Source organism: Colletes latitarsis, unplaced genomic scaffold, assembly GCF_051014445.1.
Source record: "Colletes latitarsis isolate SP2378_abdomen unplaced genomic scaffold, iyColLati1 scaffold0062, whole genome shotgun sequence".
Lineage (NCBI taxonomy): Eukaryota > Metazoa > Arthropoda > Insecta > Hymenoptera > Colletidae > Colletes > Colletes latitarsis.
Window position 1 is genome coordinate 89,780 of NW_027488412.1, and position 17,548 is coordinate 107,327.

Sequence of the window (17,548 nt, forward strand, 5' to 3'; positions counted from 1 at the left end):
ATTTATAAATTTATTAGGATTATTTCCTTATAATTTTACACCAACAAGTCATTTAAATATTAATTTATCTTTATCTTTAACTTTATGATTAAGATTTATATTATTTGGATGAAGTGTAAATTTAAATTATATATTAATTCATTTAGTTCCATTAAATACACCTATATTTTTAATAAATTTTATAGTATTAATTGAATTAATTAGAAATATTATTCGTCCATGAACATTATCTATTCGATTAACTGCTAATATATTAGCAGGTCATTTATTATTATCTTTAATAGGATCATCAATAAATAATTTAATATTATTATTTTTACCTTTAATTATTATTGTACAAAATATATTATTTATTTTAGAAATTTCAGTTTCTATAATTCAATCATATGTATTTTCAATTTTAAGTTTATTATATTTTAATGAATCTAATTAAAATTAAATATTAAAATGATAAATTCAAATCATCCTTTTCATTTAGTTACATTAAGACCATGACCTTTAATAACTTCTTTATCTTTAATAAATTTATTAATAAGAATATTAAATTGATTTATATTAAATAAATTATTTTTTATATTATTAAATATATTAATTTTAATAATAATAATATTTCAATGATGACGAGATATTATTCGGGAAAGAACTTATCAAGGATTTCATACATTAAAAGTAATAATAATAATAAAATTTAGAATAATTTTATTTATTATTTCAGAATTATTTTTTTTTATTTCAATATTTTGAACTTATTTCCATAGATGTATTTCACCTAATATTGAAATTGGTAATTTATGACCTCCTAAAAATATTTTAATATTTAATCCTTATGATATTCCATTATTAAATTCAATTATTTTAATTTCATCTGGATTTATAATTACTTTAAGTCATAATTTATTATTAAATAATAAATTAAGATATAGTAAATTTTGATTATTATGTACAATTTTATTAGGAATTTATTTTTCATTATTACAATATTTAGAATATAATGAATCAAAATTTTGTATTAATGATAGAATTTTTGGATCTATTTTTTATTTATTAACAGGATTTCATGGAACACATGTAATTATTGGTATTTTATTTTTAATAACATGTTTATTTCGTATATCAATTAATCATTTTTCTAAAATTCATCATTTTCATTTTGAAGCTTCATCTTGATATTGACATTTTGTAGATATTATTTGATTATTTGTTTATATATTTATTTATTGATGAATATATTAAATTAATTAATATATATATATATAGTATAAAAATTATTACGATTAACTTCCAATTAAAAAATTTATTAATAATAATATATATAATTTTTAATTATATATTTATATTATTTATTATTATATTTATTTGTTTATTATTAACATTTATAAATTTATATTTTAAAATAAGGTATAAAAAAAATCGAGAAAAAATTTTACCAATTGAGTGTGGATTTGATCCTTTATCTAATAGACGATTACCATTTTCTAATAATTTTTTTTTAATTTCATTAATTTTTTTAATTTTTGATGTTGAAATTATATTAATTTTACCATTAATTTTTGTAATAAAAGAATTTATATCTTTAATTTCAATAATTATATTTATATATTTTTTATTAATATTAATTATTGGATTATTAATAGAATGATATTTAGGTTATTTAAATTGATTAAATTAATTTATTATATAGATTAATTTTAATAATCAAATTTTTAATTCGAAATTAAATGTAAATTTTTACTTTATATAATTTTTAATTTGGATATTAGTTAATATAATAACATTTAAATTGCATTTAAAAATTTAATAAATAAATTATTAATATCTAAATTTAATTGAAACCAAAAAATTAGAGGTAAATTATTGTTAATAATTTAATTGAATTAAATATTCCAATTAAAAATTATTAATTTTTATTATTTATAAATAAAATTAATTTATATTATTTTTATATTGAAAATATAATATTTTGTTTAAATTATATAAATTTGAAATATAATAATTTAAGCTTCTAACTTAAAAATTAATGATTATTCATTAATATTTCTATTTAAAAAATTTATTTATCTTAATATTTTCAATATTATACTTTTATATTTAAGCTATTTAAATAATTTATAAAATTCAAATAAATAATAATAATATAATAATATAAAAATTTATAATAACAATAAATTCTAACTTATTAAATATATATTTATTATTAAATATATTAAATATATATATTAATTTCAATATATATATACCTATAGATCTTTCAAATCATCCTTTTTCTATTAAAATTTCATATTTATATATAATATTAAATAAATTTTTATATCTATATTTAAATATATATATAGAAAAAAATATTGTTATAATAAAATTTATTAAATTTTTAAATAAATATATATTGAAATTATACATTAATAAACTAATTCAAAATCCATAAATATAAAAATTTAAAATTATTATTTTATCTAATATATATATATTAAATAAATATTTAATATAAATTAATTTAAATATATTATATCTAAAAAAAAAAGATAATATTAATAATATTATTATACAAAAAATTATTAATTTATTTTCTTTAAAATAAATTATAGGAATAAAATTATTATTAAAAAATATTAATCATAAAATTATTCGAATTCTATACCTAATTGTTAATATTATTGAAATAATAAAAATTAAATAAAAAATATAATTTAATTTTTTATTTATAAATATTTCAATAATTAAATCTTTTGAATAAAATCCAGATAAAAATGGAAATCCTATTAATATAATTAAACTTAAAATTATAATTAATCTTTTTATTGGTGTAATTATTAATATATTACCATATTTACGAATATCTTGATTATTATTTATTAAATGAATAAAATCTCCAGCACATAAAAATATTAATGATTTAAATAAAGCATGAATAATTATATGAAAAAATGCTAATTCATAATAATTAATACTTAAAGTTAATATTATTAAACCTAATTGTCTTAATGTTGATAAAGCAATAATTTTTTTTAAATCATATTCAAAATTAGCTATTAATCTTGCTATAAAAGTTGTTATTAAAGAAATGTATAATATATATATATTAATATTTATATTTATTATAAATAATTTATTATATCGAATTAATAAATATACACCTGCAGTAACTAATGTTGATGAATGAACTAATGAAGAAACTGGAGTAGGGGCTGTTATAGCAGCAGGTAATCATAAAGAAAAAGGTATTTGAGCACTTTTAGTTATAGCTGTTAAAATTAATATAAAATTTAATATATTGTTATAAAAATTATTATTATAAATTAATCCATTTCAAGATCCTAAATTTATAAATATACAAATTATTAATAATAATCTAACATCTCCAATTCGATTACATAAAATTGTTAAAAATCCTGAATTATATGAATTATAATTTTGATAAAAAATAATTAAACAATAAGAAATTAATCCTAAACCATCCCAACCTAATATAATTCTAAAAATATTTGGACTTAAAATTATTAAACATATTGAAATTACAAATAATATTACTAAATAAATAAATCGTTTAATAAAAATTTCTGATTTTATATATTCAATTCTATATAATATTACTATAGAAGAAATTAATATTACAATTCTTAAAAAAATTAATCTTATATAATCTAAAAAAATTAAAAATTCAATTTTTATTCTATTAAAATTTAATATTAATCATTCAATATATATATTAAATTTAAATATATAAAAATATATTCCTATAATTATTAATATAAAACTTAAAATTAATATAAATAAACTATAAATAATTATTAATAATATAATTTAAAGTATTTTTATACATCATTGAATCCACAATTCAATATTTTTATTTAAACTATTTAAATTGATTTTTAATTATATATATATTATATATTAATATATATATATATACATATATTAATATATATATATATATATTAATTTAAATTTAAATAAATATTTTTATTACAATTAAATTATATAAATAAATCTAAATTTAAAAATATAAAATTTAAAGGTAATCAATGTAAAATAATTACTAAAAATTCTAAAAACTTAAAATTCTTAATTTTTAAATAAAAATTTATTTTTCCATGATTTATATATCTAAATAAATATAAAGAATAAATAAATCTTAAAAATCTAATTAATATTAATATAAAAATTAATGAATTACATCAATTATATAAAATTATTATAGTAAAAATTTCTCTAATTAAATTTAATGATAAAGGAGCAGATATATTAGAAGAACATAATAAAAATCATAATAATGATATTTTTGAAGTAATATTAATAATACCTTTATTAATAATTATTAATCGACTATTTGTTTCTTTATAAAATAAATTTACTATATAAAATAATCCTGATGAACATAAACCATGAGAAATTATTGTTAAATAACATCTATATAAACTTAAATTTTTTAAAGTTATTAATCTACTAATTAAAATACTTATATGAACTACTGAAGAGTATGCAACTAAAATTTTTATATCAATTTGACGTAAACATAAAATTCTTAAAATAATACCTCCAGTTATACTAATAATTATAATATAAATTTTAATAAATATTAAATTATTGTAAAAAATTAAAATAAATCGTAATAATCCATATGTTCCTAATTTTAATATAATAGAAGCTAAAATTATTGAACAATATACAGGAGCTTCTACATGAGCTTTTAATAATCAATTATGTATACCAAAAATTGGAATTTTAACTAAAAAAGATAAAATTATAAATATAAATAGATAATTATTACAAATAAATAATTCTATTTCTATTATATTAAATATAATATAATTTTTATTTAAAATTATTAAAAATAAAAATAATAAAAGTGGTAAAGAAAAAAATAAAGTATAAAATATTAAATATATTCTCGCTAAAATTCGTATTTCACCTATTCCTCAATAAATAATTATTAAAAATATTAAAATTAATCTAACTTCAAAAAAAAAATAAAATATTAAAACATTATTAGATATAAAAAATAAAATTAAATTAATTAATAAAATTAATAAAAAATTAATAAATAAATTAAAATTAATTATTTTTAATCTTAATGATATAATAATAATACTAAAAATTCATAATCTTAAAATAATCATTATAAAAGAATAATTATTTAATCTAAAATTAAATCTATATTTATTTCATTCAATAAATAAATCATAATTTATAATTAATATAATTAATATTATATTAATTAAATTTCTTATTATAAATTTATATTTATAAAAATTATATATATAAATTAAAGCAAATGTATTAAATAAAATTATTATTACCATATTAAATTTAATTATTTTAATATTTTAATTATTATTACCATATTAAATTTATTATTCTAATATTTTGATTCCCATATTTATATATTAAATTAATAATTAAAGATAAACCTAATACTCTTTCACAAATAGAAAATACAATATAGAATAAAAATAATCATTCATCAAAATATATAATTTTTAAATAGATAGTTATTACAATATTTAATATAATTATAAATTCAATTCTAATTAAAATTATTAATAATGAATCTTTAAATTTAAAAATTAATACTACTCCTAAAAATATTATTAAATAAAAAAAGTGATAATTAAATAATATATCACCAATAAAATCATATTTTATATATTTATTTTGAATATTTAAAATTAAATTAAGTTTTATAGTTTATTTAAAACATTAATTTTGTAAATTAAAAAAAATAATATTTATTTAAAACAATCTTAATTTTCAAAAAAAAAAAGAATATTTTATCTTTAATTCCCAAAATTAATATTTTAAATAAACTATTTTTTGTTAATTTATAAATGATAATTTTAATTTTAAAATGATAATAATAATACCAAAAATAATAATTTTAATTAAATTAATTATTGTTTCAAATTTAATTATATTAATTAGATTTTCAATAATAAAAGTTAATTTACACCCATTAATATTTATAATAATTTTAGTTTTTTATATTATAAATATATTATTATTAATTAATTTAGATATAAATATAAATATATATAGTTATATAATTTTTATTTCAATAATTGGAGGATTAATAATTATATTTATATATTTTACTAGATTAATTAATAATTATAAGATAATTATATTTACTTATGAATATTATTCAATTTTATTAATATATATTATTATAATTTTAATTATAATTTATACATATTATAATTATATTTCAATTGATTTTATAATAAATAAAATTATATTTAAAAATATTAATTATTCAATTAAATTATTATATAAATTTCCTAATTGTATTTTTATTTTTATTTCAATTACTTATTTAATTTATTGTTTAAATTTAATTATAAAAATATCATTAATTAAATTTAAATCATTACGAAAAATTAAAAATTAATAATATAAAAAATATTATATTTAATTAATGAAAAATAAATTCATTAAATTATTTAAAGTTAATTCATTACTTAAAATTTTTAATAATTCATTAATTATTTTACCAACTCCATTAAATATTAATATTTTATGAAATTTTGGATCATTATTAGGATTATATTTAATAATTCAGATTATTTCAGGGTTATTATTATCATTACATTATTGTCCAAATATTAATTATGCTTTTGAAAGAGTTATTCATATTATAAAAGATGTTAATAAAGGTTGATTAATTCGTTTAATTCATATAAATGGAGCTTCAATATATTTTATTTGTATATATATACATATTGGACGAAATATCTATTATCATTCATTTAAATCAATTAATGTATGATTTATTGGAATTATAATTTTATTACTTTCTATAGCTACGGCTTTTTTAGGGTATGTATTACCATGAGGACAAATATCTTTTTGAGGTGCAACTGTAATTACAAATTTATTATCCGCATTACCATATATTGGGCAAGATATTGTTGAATGAATTTGAGGAGGATTTTCAATTAATAATGCAACATTAAATCGTTTTTATTCATTTCATTTTATTTTACCTTTAATTATTATATTTATAGTAATTTTACATTTATTTTATTTACATTTAAATGGATCAAATAACCCAATAGGTATAGATAGTAATATCTATAAAATTCCTTTTTATCCTTATTTTTTCATTAAAGATATTATAGGATTCATTTTAATTTTATATATTAATTTTATTATTGTTACACAAATTCCTTATTATTTAAGTGACCCAGATAATTTTATTATAGCAAATTCTATAATTACACCAGAACATATTAAACCAGAATGATATTTTTTATTTGCATATTCAATTTTACGAGCTATTCCAAATAAATTAGGAGGAGTATTAATGTTATTTATATCAATTTTAATTTTATATTTTTTACCAATTATTAATAATTATAATATTAAATCAAGTAAATTTTATCCAATTAATAAAATTATGTTTTGAATATTTGTTAATGTATTTATTTTATTAACTTGATTAGGTAGTCAATTAATTGAATATCCTTACACTAATTTAAGACAATTATTTTCATTATTATATTTCTCATATTTTTTATTAAATTCAATATTTAATAAATTTTGAGATAATATTATTATATTAAAATTTTAAATAAAATAAACATAAAATTTTAAGTTTATGAGCTTGAATTAAGCATATATTTTGAAAATATAAGATAGAATATTATAAACTTCTATAAACTTAAATTTTATAATAATAATTATATTTATATAATTATTAAATTACAAATTAAAAATTTATTTAATATTTTAATTTATAATATAATATTAGAAAATTGTTTAAATATAAAAATAAAAAATAAATATATTAAAGTTATAGGTAAAAAAGTTTTTCAACATAAATATATTAATTCATCATATCGAATACGAGGTAAAACTCCACGTATTCAAATAATTAATAATAAATGAAAATAATAAATTAATAAAAATTTAATTGAATATATATCAAATCCAAAAAATATAATACTTAAAATTATTCTTGCAAATCTAATTCTTAAATATTCAGCTATAAAAATTATAGTAAATTGTCTTCTAAAATATTCAGTATTAAATCCAGAAATTAATTCTGATTCACCTTCAATTAAATCAAATGGTGTACGATTTAATTCTATTAATATATTTAATATAAATATTAAATATAAAGGAAATAAAAGAATGCAAAATTTAATATATTTTTGAAAAATAATAAAATTGTAAAAAGATATATTTTCAGTTAATAATATTATAATTAATAATATTAAGAATAATCTAATTTCATAAGAAATAGATTGTGCAATAGATCGAATTGATCCTAACATAGAATAGTTAGAATTTGAAGATCATCCTATAATTATTATAGGAAAAACACTAAATCTTAAAATTCTTAATATAAATAAAATTGAAAAATTATTATTATATAAATTAAAATAAAAAGGTGTTACTAATCATAATATAAAAGATAAAATTAAAATTAATATAGGACAAAATATATATTGATAAAAATTTGAATTTTTTAAAATAAAAAATTCTTTAAATAATAATTTTATAGCATCATTAATTGGTTGAAATAATCCTATAAATCCAGATTTATTTGGACCTTTTCGATCTTGAATATAACCTAAAATTTTTCGTTCATATAATGTTAAAAATGCAACAGCTATTAAATTTATTAAAATTAATAAAAATAAATAAATTAAACTTATATATATATAATTTAATAAAGAATAAATTATTATTTATATAATAAATTATATTTATACTAAATTCTAAATTTAATTGCACTAATTTGCTAAAATAATTAATAAAAATATTTATTAATTAATAAAAAATTATTTTAAATATAGAGTCCTTTCGTACAAAAATATTTATTTTTATTAAAGATAGAAACCGATCTGGCTTACGCCGATCTGAACTCAAATCATGTAAGATTTTAAAAGTCGAACAGACTTAATTTTTAAACTACTGCATTTAAAATTTATCTTAATTCAACATCGAGGTTGTAATCATCTTTATTAATATGATCTTTCCAAAGATATTACACTGTTATCCCTAAGGTAATTTATCTATTAATTTTTAATAAAATTCATTTATTTAAACAATAATTATTGATTATTAATTATTTTAAAGTTTAATAAATTTAAATATCCTCCCAATAAAATATAATTTTATTAATATCAATTTAAAATATTAATATTAATAAAATTATATAAAATTCTATAGGGTCTTATCGTCCCTTAATATTATTTAAGCATTTTTACTTAAAATTAAAATTTAATTTTTATAATAAAGATAGTTTATATTTCATTAACTCTTTCATACAAGATTCCAATTAAAAACCTATTTATTATGCTACCTTTGTACAGTCAAAATACTGCAGCTATTTAAAATTTAATTCATTGAGCAGAATTGACTTTAAATTATTAACAAAAAGACATGTTTTTGATAAACAGGTGAATATAATTTTTGCTTAATTCCTATATTATATTTATAAATTAAATAAATATATTAATATAATAAAATTTACTAATTTTATCATTATAAATTAATTTAATTTAATTTTAATTAATTTTTTTTTATTAATTTATATTTTATTAATAAATCTTTAAATATTTAAATTTTATAAATTATTAAATTTTTTTTAATATTAACAAATTTTATGAATATAAATATATTTAAATAAATATTTTAAATAATAATTTTAAAATTAAAGTTTATCCCATAATTTTTTTATATTTAATAAATTTTATTTTATTATAAAATAAATTTTTATTAAATATATGAATTAAATTCATTTCAAAAAAAACTAGATATCAATAAAATCGAATAACGTATAATTTCTAAATAAATATTAATAATTAATTATTTTACATAAAAAATTATATTTATTTAGCTCTTTTATTTTCGAGAAATATATATATATATAATTATAATTAATAAACCCTGATACAAAAGGTACAAAAATAATTTTTTTTTTTATTTAAAATTATTTAAAACTTTTACAATACTTATTAATATAAAAAATTTATTTAAAATATTTACTTAAACAAATTTATATTTAAAATTACTTTAATTATTATTAAATTAAATTAAACTTTAAAATAATATATATATATATATATATTATATATATATTATATATATAAAATAAATATTTTTAGAATAAAAATTATTATTTAAATTTATTTAAAAATAAATTATTAATTAATTATTTACTCTTAAACTAAAAACATTTTCCAATACTTTTACTTTGTTACGACTTTTTCCAATTTTTATATGAAAATGACGGGCGATTTGTACATTAAATTTACAACTTTCAATAATTTTAATTTAAAATTATTTACTTTTAAATCCTTTTTAAAATTTATATTAAAATAAATTATCCTTAAATATAAATTTTATTGTAACTCATTAAATCTTAATTATTCTACATTTTGATTTGAATTATAATTTAAATTAAATTTAATAAAAATATTTTTATTAAAATTTTTAAAAACAACAATACATAAAAATTAAATTAAGTAAATCTTATCGTGGATCATCAAATTAATTCACAAGTTCCTCTAAAATATTATTTAACCGCCAAATATTTTAATTTTAATGATTAACATTTAATAATCAATTGCATAATTTCTTTTTTAATAATAGGGTATCTAATCCTAGTTTTTAATAAAATTTACAAAATAACTAAATTTAATAAATAAATTTAAAATTATATTATTATTTCACTAAAATTATAATTAATTATTTATTTAATTTTTTTTTATTAAATTTATTTAAAATTGTTATTATTAATTTATAGATGTAGTTTAACCGCAGATGCTGGCACTAAATTATCTTCTATTAATTTTTTTTCCCTAAATAAAATTTTCATTTATTTTTTAATTATAAAATTTAAATAATTTTTATAAATTTTATTTAAAAATTCATAATAAAAAAAAAATTTATATAAATATTAAAATAATTAATTAATAATAAAACTAAAATTAAATTTTTATTAAAACTTTTAATTTTTAATTAAATCTTTTCATCGTAATAGAAAAATTTTATAATAAACTAAAATTTTATCAATTGAATGATTTTAATTTCATTATTAAGTAAATTTTTTTATACATCCTAGTAATTTCACTATAATTTTACTATAACTCTGATAATTAAATATTCACTCAATTTCAATGATCAGATGAAATTGAATGATTTTAATTTCATTATTAAATAAATTTTTTTATACATCCTAGTAATTTCACTATAATTTTACTATAACTCTGATAATTAAATATTCACTCAATTTCAATGATCAGATGAAATTGAATGATTTTAATTTCATTATTAAGTAAATTTTTTTATACATCCTAGTAATTTCACTATAATTTTACTATAACTCTGATAATTAAATATTCACTCAATTTCAATGATCAGATGAAATTGAATGATTTTAATTTCATTATTAAGTAAATTTTTTTATACATCCTAGTAATTTCACTATAATTTTACTATAACTCTGATAATTAAATATTCACTCAATTTCAATGATCAGATGAAATTGAATGATTTTAATTTCATTATTAAGTAAATTTTTTTATACATCCTAGTAATTTCACTATAATTTTACTATAACTCTGATAATTAAATATTCACTCAATTTCAATGATCAGATGAAATTGAATGATTTTAATTTCATTATTAAGTAAATTTTTTTATACATCCTAGTAATTTCACTATAATTTTACTATAACTCTGATAATTAAATATTCACTCAATTTCAATGATCAGATGAAATTGAATGATTTTAATTTCATTATTAAGTAAATTTTTTTATACATCCTAGTAATTTCACTATAATTTTACTATAACTCTGATAATTAAATATTCACTCAATTTCAATGATCAGATGAAATTGAATGATTTTAATTTCATTATTAAGTAAATTTTTTTATACATCCTAGTAATTTCACTATAATTTTACTATAACTCTGATAATTAAATATTCACTCAATTTCAATGATCAGATGAAATTGAATGATTTTAATTTCATTATTAAGTAAATTTTTTTATACATCCTAGTAATTTCACTATAATTTTACTATAACTCTGATAATTAAATATTCACTCAATTTCAATGATCAGATGAAATTGAATGATTTTAATTTCATTATTAAGTAAATTTTTTTATACATCCTAGTAATTTCACTATAATTTTACTATAACTCTGATAATTAAATATTCACTCAATTTCAATGATCAGATGAAATTGAATGATTTTAATTTCATTATTAAGTAAATTTTTTTATACATCCTAGTAATTTCACTATAATTTTACTATAACTCTGATAATTAAATATTCACTCAATTTCAATGATCAGATGAAATTGAATGATTTTAATTTCATTATTAAGTAAATTTTTTTATACATCCTAGTAATTTCACTATAATTTTACTATAACTCTGATAATTAAATATTCACTCAATTTCAATGATCAGATGAAATTGAATGATTTTAATTTCATTATTAAGTAAATTTTTTTATACATCCTAGTAATTTCACTATAATTTTACTATAACTCTGATAATTAAATATTCACTCAATTTCAATGATCAGATGAAATTGAATGATTTTAATTTCATTATTAAGTAAATTTTTTTATACATCCTAGTAATTTCACTATAATTTTACTATAACTCTGATAATTAAATATTCACTCAATTTCAATGATCAGATGAAATTGAATGATTTTAATTTCATTATTAAGTAAATTTTTTTATACATCCTAGTAATTTCACTATAATTTTACTATAACTCTGATAATTAAATATTCACTCAATTTCAATGATCAGATGAAATTGAATGATTTTAATTTCATTATTAAGTAAATTTTTTTATACATCCTAGTAATTTCACTATAATTTTACTATAACTCTGATAATTAAATATTCACTCAATTTCAATGATCAGATGAAATTGAATGATTTTAATTTCATTATTAAGTAAATTTTTTTATACATCCTAGTAATTTCACTATAATTTTACTATAACTCTGATAATTAAATATTCACTCAATTTCAATGATCAGATGAAATTGAATGATTTTAATTTCATTATTAAGTAAATTTTTTTATACATCCTAGTAATTTCACTATAATTTTACTATAACTCTGATAATTAAATATTCACTCAATTTCAATGATCAGATGAAATTGAATGATTTTAATTTCATTATTAAGTAAATTTTTTTATACATCCTAGTAATTTCACTATAATTTTACTATAACTCTGATAATTAAATATTCACTCAATTTCAATGATCAGATGAAATTGAATGATTTTAATTTCATTATTAAGTAAATTTTTTTATACATCCTAGTAATTTCACTATAATTTTACTATAACTCTGATAATTAAATATTCACTCAATTTCAATGATCAGATGAAATTGAATGATTTTAATTTCATTATTAAGTAAATTTTTTTATACATCCTAGTAATTTCACTATAATTTTACTATAACTCTGATAATTAAATATTCACTCAATTTCAATGATCAGATGAAATTGAATGATTTTAATTTCATTATTAAGTAAATTTTTTTATACATCCTAGTAATTTCACTATAATTTTACTATAACTCTGATAATTAAATATTCACTCAATTTCAATGATCAGATGAAATTGAATGATTTTAATTTCATTATTAAGTAAATTTTTTTATACATCCTAGTAATTTCACTATAATTTTACTATAACTCTGATAATTAAATATTCACTCAATTTCAATGATCAGATGAAATTGAATGATTTTAATTTCATTATTAAGTAAATTTTTTTATACATCCTAGTAATTTCACTATAATTTTACTATAACTCTGATAATTAAATATTCACTCAATTTCAATGATCAGATGAAATTGAATGATTTTAATTTCATTATTAAGTAAATTTTTTTATACATCCTAGTAATTTCACTATAATTTTACTATAACTCTGATAATTAAATATTCACTCAATTTCAATGATCAGATGAAATTGAATGATTTTAATTTCATTATTAAGTAAATTTTTTTATACATCCTAGTAATTTCACTATAATTTTACTATAACTCTGATAATTAAATATTCACTCAATTTCAATGATCAGATGAAATTGAATGATTTTAATTTCATTATTAAGTAAATTTTTTTATACATCCTAGTAATTTCACTATAATTTTACTATAACTCTGATAATTAAATATTCACTCAATTTCAATGATCAGATGAAATTGAATGATTTTAATTTCATTATTAAGTAAATTTTTTTATACATCCTAGTAATTTCACTATAATTTTACTATAACTCTGATAATTAAATATTCACTCAATTTCAATGATCAGATGAAATTGAATGATTTTAATTTCATTATTAAGTAAATTTTTTTATACATCCTAGTAATTTCACTATAATTTTACTATAACTCTGATAATTAAATATTCACTCAATTTCAATGATCAGATGAAATTGAATGATTTTAATTTCATTATTAAGTAAATTTTTTTATACATCCTAGTAATTTCACTATAATTTTACTATAACTCTGATAATTAAATATTCACTCAATTTCAATGATCAGATGAAATTGAATGATTTTAATTTCATTATTAAGTAAATTTTTTTATACATCCTAGTAATTTCACTATAATTTTACTATAACTCTGATAATTAAATATTCACTCAATTTCAATGATCAGATGAAATTGAATGATTTTAATTTCATTATTAAGTAAATTTTTTTATACATCCTAGTAATTTCACTATAATTTTACTATAACTCTGATAATTAAATATTCACTCAATTTCAATGATCAGATGAAATTGAATGATTTTAATTTCATTATTAAGTAAATTTTTTTATACATCCTAGTAATTTCACTATAATTTTACTATAACTCTGATAATTAAATATTCACTCAATTTCAATGATCAGATGAAATTGAATGATTTTAATTTCATTATTAAGTAAATTTTTTTATACATCCTAGTAATTTCACTATAATTTTACTATAACTCTGATAATTAAATATTCACTCAATTTCAATGATCAGATGAAATTGAATGATTTTAATTTCATTATTAAGTAAATTTTTTTATACATCCTAGTAATTTCACTATAATTTTACTATAACTCTGATAATTAAATATTCACTCAATTTCAATGATCAGATGAAATTGAATGATTTTAATTTCATTATTAAGTAAATTTTTTTATACATCCTAGTAATTTCACTATAATTTTACTATAACTCTGATAATTAAATATTCACTCAATTTCAATGATCAGATGAAATTGAATGATTTTAATTTCATTATTAAGTAAATTTTTTTATACATCCTAGTAATTTCACTATAATTTTACTATAACTCTGATAATTAAATATTCACTCAATTTCAATGATCAGATGAAATTGAATGATTTTAATTTCATTATTAAGTAAATTTTTTTATACATCCTAGTAATTTCACTATAATTTTACTATAACTCTGATAATTAAATATTCACTCAATTTCAATGATCAGATGAAATTGAATGATTTTAATTTCATTATTAAGTAAATTTTTTTATACATCCTAGTAATTTCACTATAATTTTACTATAACTCTGATAATTAAATATTCACTCAATTTCAATGATCAGATGAAATTGAATGATTTTAATTTCATTATTAAGTAAATTTTTTTATACATCCTAGTAATTTCACTATAATTTTACTATAACTCTGATAATTAAATATTCACTCAATTTCAATGATCAGATGAAATTGAATGATTTTAATTTCATTATTAAGTAAATTTTTTTATACATCCTAGTAATTTCACTATAATTTTACTATAACTCTGATAATTAAATATTCACTCAATTTCAATGATCAGATGAAATTGAATGATTTTAATTTCATTATTAAGTAAATTTTTTTATACATCCTAGTAATTTCACTATAATTTTACTATAACTCTGATAATTAAATATTCACTCAATTTCAATGATCAGATGAAATTGAATGATTTTAATTTCATTATTAAGTAAATTTTTTTATACATCCTAGTAATTTCACTATAATTTTACTATAACTCTGATAATTAAATATTCACTCAATTTCAATGATCAGATGAAATTGAATGATTTTAATTTCATTATTAAGTAAATTTTTTTATACATCCTAGTAATTTCACTATAATTTTACTATAACTCTGATAATTAAATATTCACTCAATTTCAATGATCAGATGAAATTGAATGATTTTAATTTCATTATTAAGTAAATTTTTTTATACATCCTAGTAATTTCACTATAATTTTACTATAACTCTGATAATTAAATATTCACTCAATTTCAATGATCAGATGAAATTGAATGATTTTAATTTCATTATTAAGTAAATTTTTTTATACATCCTAGTAATTTCACTATAATTTTACTATAACTCTGATAATTAAATATTCACTCAATTTCAATGATCAGATGAAATTGAATGATTTTAATTTCATTATTAAGTAAATTTTTTTATACATCCTAGTAATTTCACTATAATTTTACTATAACTCTGATAATTAAATATTCACTCAATTTCAATGATCAGATGAAATTGAATGATTTTAATTTCATTATTAAGTAAATTTTTTTATACATCCTAGTAATTTCACTATAATTTTACTATAACTCTGATAATTAAATATTCACTCAATTTCAATGATCAGATGAAATTGAATGATTTTAATTTCATTATTAAATAAATTTTTTTATACATCCTAGTAATTTCACTATAATTTTACTATAACTCTGATAATTAAATATTCACTCAATTTCAATGATCAGATGAAATTGAATGATTTTAATTTCATTATTAAATAAATTTTTTTATACATCCTAGTAATTTCACTATAATTTTACTATAACTCTGATAATTAAATATTCACTCAATTTCAATGATCAGATGAAATTGAATGATTTTAATTTCATTATTAAGTAAATTTTTTTATACATCCTAGTAATTTCACTATAATTTTACTATAACTCTGATAATTAAATATTCACTCAATTTCAATGATCAGATGAAATTGAATGATTTTAATTTCATTATTAAGTAAATTTTTTTATACATCCTAGTAATTTCACTATAATTTTACTATAACTCTGATAATTAAATATTCACTCAATTTCAATGATCAGATGAAATTGAATGATTTTAATTTCATTATTAAGTAAATTTTTTTATACATCCTAGTAATTTCACTATAATTTTACTATAACTCTGATAATTAAATATTCACTCAATTTCAATGATCAGATGAAATTGAATGATTTTAATTTCATTATTAAGTAAATTTTTTTATACATCCTAGTAATTTCACTATAATTTTACTATAACTCTGATAATTAAATATTCACTCAATTTCAATGATCAGATGAAATTGAATGATTTTAATTTCATTATTAAGTAAATTTTTTTATACATCCTAGTAATTTCACTATAATTTTACTATAACTCTGATAATTAAATATTCACTCAATTTCAATAAATCAAGACTTATTTATAATATAATTAAATTTTTATATATTACAATAAAA

At 14.8% G+C, this 17,548-nt stretch overlaps 2 long non-coding RNA genes across 2 annotated transcripts in view; one reads left to right on the plus strand and one right to left on the minus strand.

The window, feature by feature from the left end:
- LOC143351049 (uncharacterized) overlaps nucleotides 1-9,087 on the plus strand; it is a 39,570-nt gene extending 30,483 nt beyond the window's left edge. Inside the window, exon 2 of the long non-coding RNA XR_013081441.1 lies at nucleotides 956-9,087. This is a non-coding gene — a long non-coding RNA (uncharacterized LOC143351049). The remainder of the gene's footprint in view (nucleotides 1-955) is intronic.
- Nucleotides 1-11,050, minus strand: part of LOC143351050 (uncharacterized) — a 48,410-nt gene extending 37,360 nt beyond the window's left edge. The window contains exon 1 of the long non-coding RNA XR_013081442.1: nucleotides 5,859-11,050. This is a non-coding gene — a long non-coding RNA (uncharacterized LOC143351050). The remainder of the gene's footprint in view (nucleotides 1-5,858) is intronic.
- Between the last annotated feature and the right edge of the window lie 6,498 nt (nucleotides 11,051-17,548).